The sequence below is a fragment of the Benincasa hispida genome, chromosome 12 (genome assembly GCF_009727055.1).
Source record: "Benincasa hispida cultivar B227 chromosome 12, ASM972705v1, whole genome shotgun sequence".
Taxonomy (NCBI): domain Eukaryota; kingdom Viridiplantae; phylum Streptophyta; class Magnoliopsida; order Cucurbitales; family Cucurbitaceae; genus Benincasa; species Benincasa hispida.
Genome location: NC_052360.1, coordinates 70,726,445 through 70,734,084, shown reverse-complemented (window position 1 = coordinate 70,734,084; position 7,640 = coordinate 70,726,445).

The window sequence follows — 7,640 nt, the reverse complement described above, 5'->3', positions numbered from 1 at the left end:
TAGAGTTTCAAAATCATATTGAGTTAATTCTCGAGTCGAATAGATTGGCCATGCATAATTCATGTCCCATTTACTAAAACAAGGGCCTCAACCATACCGAGGGTTTTTCTAAGCTTGATTTGGTCCTAAGGGGTAGTTTTAGTTTTGCCTCTTTCATGATCTAATTACTTCTGAACTTTGTCTAATATCAACCATTTTCTTGGATTCAAAATTAACCATAACAATAAGTAATAAATAAAATCATAGAAAGAGTAATATAAGAAATATTATAATTATATTGTTAACTTTTAATAGTTATATCCTTAAAAGTTTTACATAAAATTGATTTCATTAAATTAGAAGTAATGTTTAATAAAATGAATTAAATAAATATTGGAAAAATAAAATAATTAAAACAATCATTAGATAATTGAAAAAATCAAAATGAAATATTAAAGGATGGGCAAAAGAAACAAAATAAATAAATAAATAAATAAAAAGCAGCTTATTGAGCCATATTTTAAGATAGAAAAACCAAATACGGATGATCATAATATATCACACTACTTTAAAACAGAAATTAATTGGTGGCGTTTTTTCCCCCCTTCTTTTTTAAGTACAAATAAAACAACTAAAAGGCTCGCTTGATTTTAAAAAATAAAAATATATACAACCAAAAGAGTTATTGATATAATTAAATAGTTTATTAAAATATAATACTTTTCTGTCTCAAAATAAAGATGATCTTTCCATCTTAAAAAATAAAGACAAAATATAGGAACAATATAAAAGTAAATAAATAAAAAAATGTGCATAAAAGTAAATAAATAAAAAATGCACATAAAGTCTCTTTTATAGCATGCATGATATTATATATAAAAAATTTCAGACATAGCCTTAGGTCATATTTTCTATAAAATTACTTGTAATTTGGTCACTTTTTCTGAAATCACTTATTAAATTATCAAATAACTATTAAATAAGTGATTTCAGAAAAAAAAAATGATCCAACTAAGGTAATTTGGTTGAAAATATTAAGTCAATGTGATAATTAAAAAAAGTGATTAAAATGATTAAGAAAAATATTAGTGTATATTTTAAATAATGATTTTCAAGCTGACAAAAAATCACCTCCTAAATTAGGGTTGTTTTCTTAAGTAATTTTGGTCCATTACTGGATTATTGGACCAAAATAGATAAAAATATGTCAAAATGAAAGATGGTAATTTTTTTTAATTTGTGGCTAACGTATTCTTTAAGATAATTATTTTAAATAACAAAATTGTTGAAAATATTTTTAAATATAGTAAAATGTGTGATAGATAGTGACATTTTGCTATATTTATAAATAAGTTGGTCAATTTTCTTATATTTGAATACAACTCTTTCTTTAAGAACAAGAGCGTAAATTCAATGCCAACATATTTAATTGTTGGTTAAAAATAAATGAAAGGTAACTCTCCCAATGATGGAAGATAAATGTTTTATATTTATTTTAACTAATCAATTAAGTGATATATAACAAAAGAAAGATGTTAAAGAATAATGAATCAAAGATAACCTTTTAACATGGACATATGTAAATATAGCCATCAGACCTAAAGTATCAACAAATATAGTATAAAGTAAAAAAAATTACAAATATGGCAAAATTTAGATGGTCTATCAACGATAGACCATCTCTTTGGTAGGAGTTTGATAGCGATAGACCATATTACTGGATTGGTAAGAGTCTATAAGTAATAGAAATTTATTGCTGATAGACTTTGCTATATTTGCAATTTTTTAAAAATTGTTATTATACACTAGATTATCATCCTTAAAAGTATTACTCATTGCAATTATTCTTTTTAATACTAATGTAAACAACCCAACTAGTCTCCTATAGAAATAAAATAAGGAAAATGGGCAAGAATAATAATCAATGTTGTGTGTTGAGTTGCCTTCTAAAGTTGATCTATAATTTGATTATTCATTAAAACAATATGTCTAATTTGATTTGACTCACAATTATCTCAAGTACTTCCTCATCAATCAAATTTATGAAAGTTTCATCTTTTTTTTAAGGGATAATATGCCTACATTAGAGAGAATAATTAGTTAGAGAAAGAGAAACAAAAGTTGCTATAGAAAAAATATACCAATATTGTGAGGTTTAAAGAAAAAAAATAAAATTATAAATTTAGTCCCTATATTTTAGATAAAGTTAAAATTTAGTCCTTATAGTTCTAAAAGTTAGAATATAGTCCATATGGTTAGATATAACCTCATAAGTAGTAAATAGGGACTATTTATGATAATTCTACCAACTATAGAAACTAAATTCTAATGGCTAAATTTTAAATTAATTTCTCTAAACTATAGAGACTAAATTTATAATTTAATCAAAAAAATATTGACTAGAATGTTTCTTTCTAAAATAATAATACGTAGTAAATAGAAAATATTAATCTAGAGCTATATAGATTTTTAAAATTTATATCTCTAAATTGTTGTATTTATAAATTTGATCTTTTGAGATATACCTTAGAAAAGAGAGAAAAATTATGAAAAAATGAATGTAAACTTTTATTTGATTGTTTTGGTTACTCGACAATTCTTCTTACTACTTTTATTTAATTATTCATTGAAATAAAACTACTTATATAAGACTAAATTATATATATATAAAAATAATAAAAGCTTTGCCTTTTTCAAGACTATCTATAATCTTTTAAAAGTTTACTTATTATTATCTTTGAATTCGCAATATTATTATTTGGTCACAAACATTTCCACTCTCACTTGAATTGAAATCTATTAAAAGTTTGGATCAACATTAAGATCTAAAACAATGTAGATGTGTCTTAAAATAAAAATTGAGACCAAATATCGTCATATTATTCCAAGTCATCGAGATAAGAAAAATGTTTTAGAGGTGCATTCATTTAGAAGCTAACTCAATCAACCATCTAATCATCTTCTTCCTTAAATAAAGTACCTAATTTTTGCGTTTCAGATAAATTATATTAAATGACAAAACTATTGAAAATATTAAAAAATAATAACAAAATACCACAGTCTATGTACGATAGACAGTGAAATTTTGTTATATTTGTAAATATTTTGATTTGTTTTTCTATATTTAAAAACAATACTAAATAATAGTAAAATATCACAATCTATCTGCGATAAACTGCAATAGACTACTATCTGTGCCTATCATGACACATTTAGATACATATAGTAGTCTATCGCGATCTTGCGAATAAATAGTAAAATTTTGTTATATTTGCAAATATTTTGATTCATTTTCTTATATTTAAAAATAATCCTTTTGTTTTTTTTTTTTCTTAGTACACCTAATTTTTTCTTCTAATTTAATATTTTTCCTTCTCCTTTCATTTTTACTTTGCTATTTTAATTAGTTTTATTCTAACGTTTTAGAATTATATCCAATTTTGTCTCAAGAGTTATATACTATTTTGATGAAAGACCTCAATGTCATTATGAAACAATTATCATAATTTAACTATCAACTTATTATTGTGATCGTGACGGTCGTTTTTATAAACCATGACAAAAAGTCAAAAATATTTAAATAAATTAGATTATAGAGATGATAATAAAAGTTAGTAGTAATATGTCACAACCAAACATGTTGTGTGAATCAAAGAAATCCAAGTACAACACATTGAATTCTAGTGTTTCATTGCACTCCAACTTCAAACTTACTTCTAGCCTTCTCCTAGCAATTAATGAAAAGCAACTATTTCCAACAAAGCACTTTCTATTTTAAAAGAACATTGTTGTTAATTTTATTATTCGATCATCGAAAGAATAGATGGAATATTATTTTTAATTTAAAGATTTCGAATCTTTATTTATCTTATTCATTTATGGTTCGAGATAGATCACATGTTTGAGTTTGATACATGCCATGTTTCAAGATTAGATTCTTCCATCATATTTCAAAAAGCTTGAAAAAAAAAATCAAATGAGTTATCATAATGTTAATACTCCATTCATAAATAGAATCGTTACTAACTTATTTATGAGATGTATAAAAAATTAATGTAGAGTGTTTCAAACTTAACATTAGTAACTTTATAAATATAGTCTATAGTTGAGATCATGCACTTTGAAATTTTTATGAAGTGGAAGAAAGAAAAGAAACAACATTTTCTTGGCCATCATGTGGCGGATGAGAATTTTTGTTTAGTGAGAGTTTAAAGTTTAGCCAAAAAAAAAATAATAATAATAAATAAAATAAAAAAAGACTGCTTTTGAATATAGAAAAATAAATAAGAATATTTACAAAATATATCAAAATTTTAGCACTATCAATAATAGATGCTGATAGATACTGATAGACTTTTATCCGTGTACTCTATCAGTACTTCTATCAGTGCTTCTAACACTGATAGACACGGATTGAAGTCTACCAATGTCTATTATTGATAATTCTAAAATTTTGCTATATATTGTAAATATTTCAATAGTTTTACCATTTAAAATAATTTTTCTAAAAAAAATTAAATTATAAATTTAGTTCATAACTTTTAATTTTGTATCTTATAAGTCATTGAACTTTAAAAATGTTTAATAGATCTCTGAATTTTTAATTATGTGTCTAACACGGACGTATTGAGGGAGGTTAAAGTATCATACCACCGTGGATAGCCACTTTGATAACTAAGATAAATATCATTGTTTTAAACTAATATAAAAATGCATTGAATTTGGGCGGCTCGAGCTCGACCTACGGTAAATTTGCCGACCCTATCTTCATTTGGGTAGTCTTGCGAAGTGTCCAAAATAAAGATTGTTTTTGCAAAACGATGAGGAAGGACAGAGCAAAAAAATAAAAAAAATAAATGACGTTGATCTTTAGATATGTTACGTGTATCTCTTAATTAATGTAACATATTAATGAATATGCACTTTTAATTGGTGGATTCGAATCTTTAATCTCTTGATAGATGAAATATATTTTAATCAATTGAGATATTATATTTACATTGACAAACAACTTATACAAATCATTTAATTATTAGTGTTAGTTGTAATAACAATTGCACATATTGATGACGTGACCAAAACAATCTTTAAAGTTTGAAAAACAAATAAACTCAATTATTGTCAAAGTCGAAAGATTAATTCGTATTTTAACGTAAAAAGTGGAAAAAGTGTAGTATAGGATTCAACTATATAAATTTTATTTTTAAAAACTTTGTGGGTTAATTTGGAATATATAGTTGATTATAATAATATGTATTTATTATAATCCGTGGGTTATAATAGTTTGTAAATTTATCGAATAATTTGTGTGTTGGAGTGCAAAATATTTTAGTATAAGTTTAGATAGTGTGCTTAATTTGGGCACAAACTACTTTAGTCTGATTTCAGATAGTCTATAAATGTTTAGATAGTTATGTTTGGGTTGTAAAGTAATTTAGTGTAGGTTTAGGAAATATATGTCTGGAATGTAAATTATTTTAAACTGAGTGTAAGGTTCACGTGTTTGGAATGACTATTTGTTTAGTACGGAATTATTAAGTATGAGTTTAGGGTTTATGGTTGTTTTCAATTTTTTTTTTGTATTCTATAAAAAAACCGATATCTTAAATATCATATTTTATAAATAGAAATAAAAAGATTTATTCCACCAACATTTAAATATGTGTTTTAGATTTTAACTTACATTATTTTCGCCTATTTAGATATTTTGGGATGTAAAAAGTACTTGAGATTAGACTAAACATTCAAATAATTGATTAAATAAAAAAGCTTCAGATTTGGAGACTGCAAAAGTATATCTAGGAGTGATAGTTTTCAAATATAGGCCACCACACGACACACAATTTTTTAGATGATGCTAGGTTTTCATTCAAAAGTAGTTTAAGAAAAAGGATTCATCAAATCTGCTCTCGAGGAGGATCTCACAATACTAAAGTGAGATATTATATTATATGCATTTGAATTAAAATGAAAATAGCTGTAAAAGATAAATATTATTTTTTATTCTTTTTTGAGAAAAACAATAAAAATAGAACTACAAAATAATGTCTTTGGACCAAATTTTGAAACCACTTAGGGTAAAGGATATGAGAAGACTAGATTGATTCTCCTATGAGACCCGACATTTTGATCTCACCATACAAAATAATGCCTTCGAGAGATTTCATATCTTAATCTCTAGTTGGATTTAGTTAATGACCTTTTTTTTCCTTTACATATACACAATTTTCTTGATTTAAATTTGGATAAGTTCATAAAACAAGTTATATATTAGGACATTTTGTTTCGATTGATTAGAAAATGTGTTTTTCTATAAAGTCATTTTCATTTAAATACTTTTTCTTTTAAAAAAAATTAAAGTAAAAATACTCATATATTTAGTTTACATTTTTTCAAAAGTATTTTTATATACAAATTCGTTGCATTTGTTATACACTCAAAGTGTTTCTATTAATATAAAAAAACTATAAAAGAAGATTATTAAACACTATTAAATTGGGCGTTAGAGGTATTCTTTGTTGGAGTTGACTACTGGAGTGTGGTCTTCGGAGTTAGTCGCCAGAGCTGGTCATCGAAGGTGGTTACGTGGAGGGTGGAGTCATTGAAAACATTGGAGGGCGTTATAATTGGTTTCTTTAACCACTTGAGTTATAAATAGTGTTGCAAAACAGGGGTTAATATAATTCTTACTCGGATTTTCTTAATACATGCCCCAAACATGAGTAGACTATTGTAGCCCACTAAATCTATTCCAAATTAGAGCACCAAACAACACCTAAGAATGGTGTCCGTATAGCTACCAATACTTTTAAAAAATATGTTAAGATGTCTAAAATTTTAAGGGTCGTATTCTTTTTAGTTCTTCGACTAATAAAAATTGTAACAAGCTTTTGAATTTTGAATTTCATAGATATCACTCATTAAATTCATATTTAAACATTTTGATGTGCATGAACACAAATATTTAAAGATTTTGTGGTAAACCAATGATATAGACAAAGTTTAGGATTTCAACTGAAATCGATAATTTTAGAGTTCAAAATTGATTTTTTTTTCGGAAGGTTTATTTGACATAGTTAAAGAAGGAATCTATTAACACAAAATTTAACTTTAGAAACATATTAGTAAATTTTTTTGAGTTTTTTTTTTTTTGATAATATGTTAGGTGGGGAATCAAATATTTGACTTTGAGATAATACAAATTTTATATCAATTGAGCTATGTTCACTTTTGTTTTCTCCTTTTCGAAAGTTTAACGATATGTAAAAGTGACAAGATACAAAACTCTAACTGATCAAGACTATAAACTCGAACATATTGGCCTTATCATAGATAAGATAATTGTAATTGATAACACTCCTAGAGCTAATAATTAGTGTATAGCAATAATTTTAAAGAAGTATAAATATTGTAAAATCTATCCATGATAGACTCTATTATTATGGAATCCTATTAACAATGGATATAGTATCCTAGATTTCGAGACACTGAATTTAAATTTTACTATATCTCTAAATTTATTTGTGTTACTATATCTGTTGATATTTTGAACTAAATGTTATATTTGTAACCGACTCATATTAGATAACTGTTTAAAGTTATTTATTAAGTACAATTTCAAAAGTTGTAGCTGCAAAAACGTATAATTTAGACGTTAATCA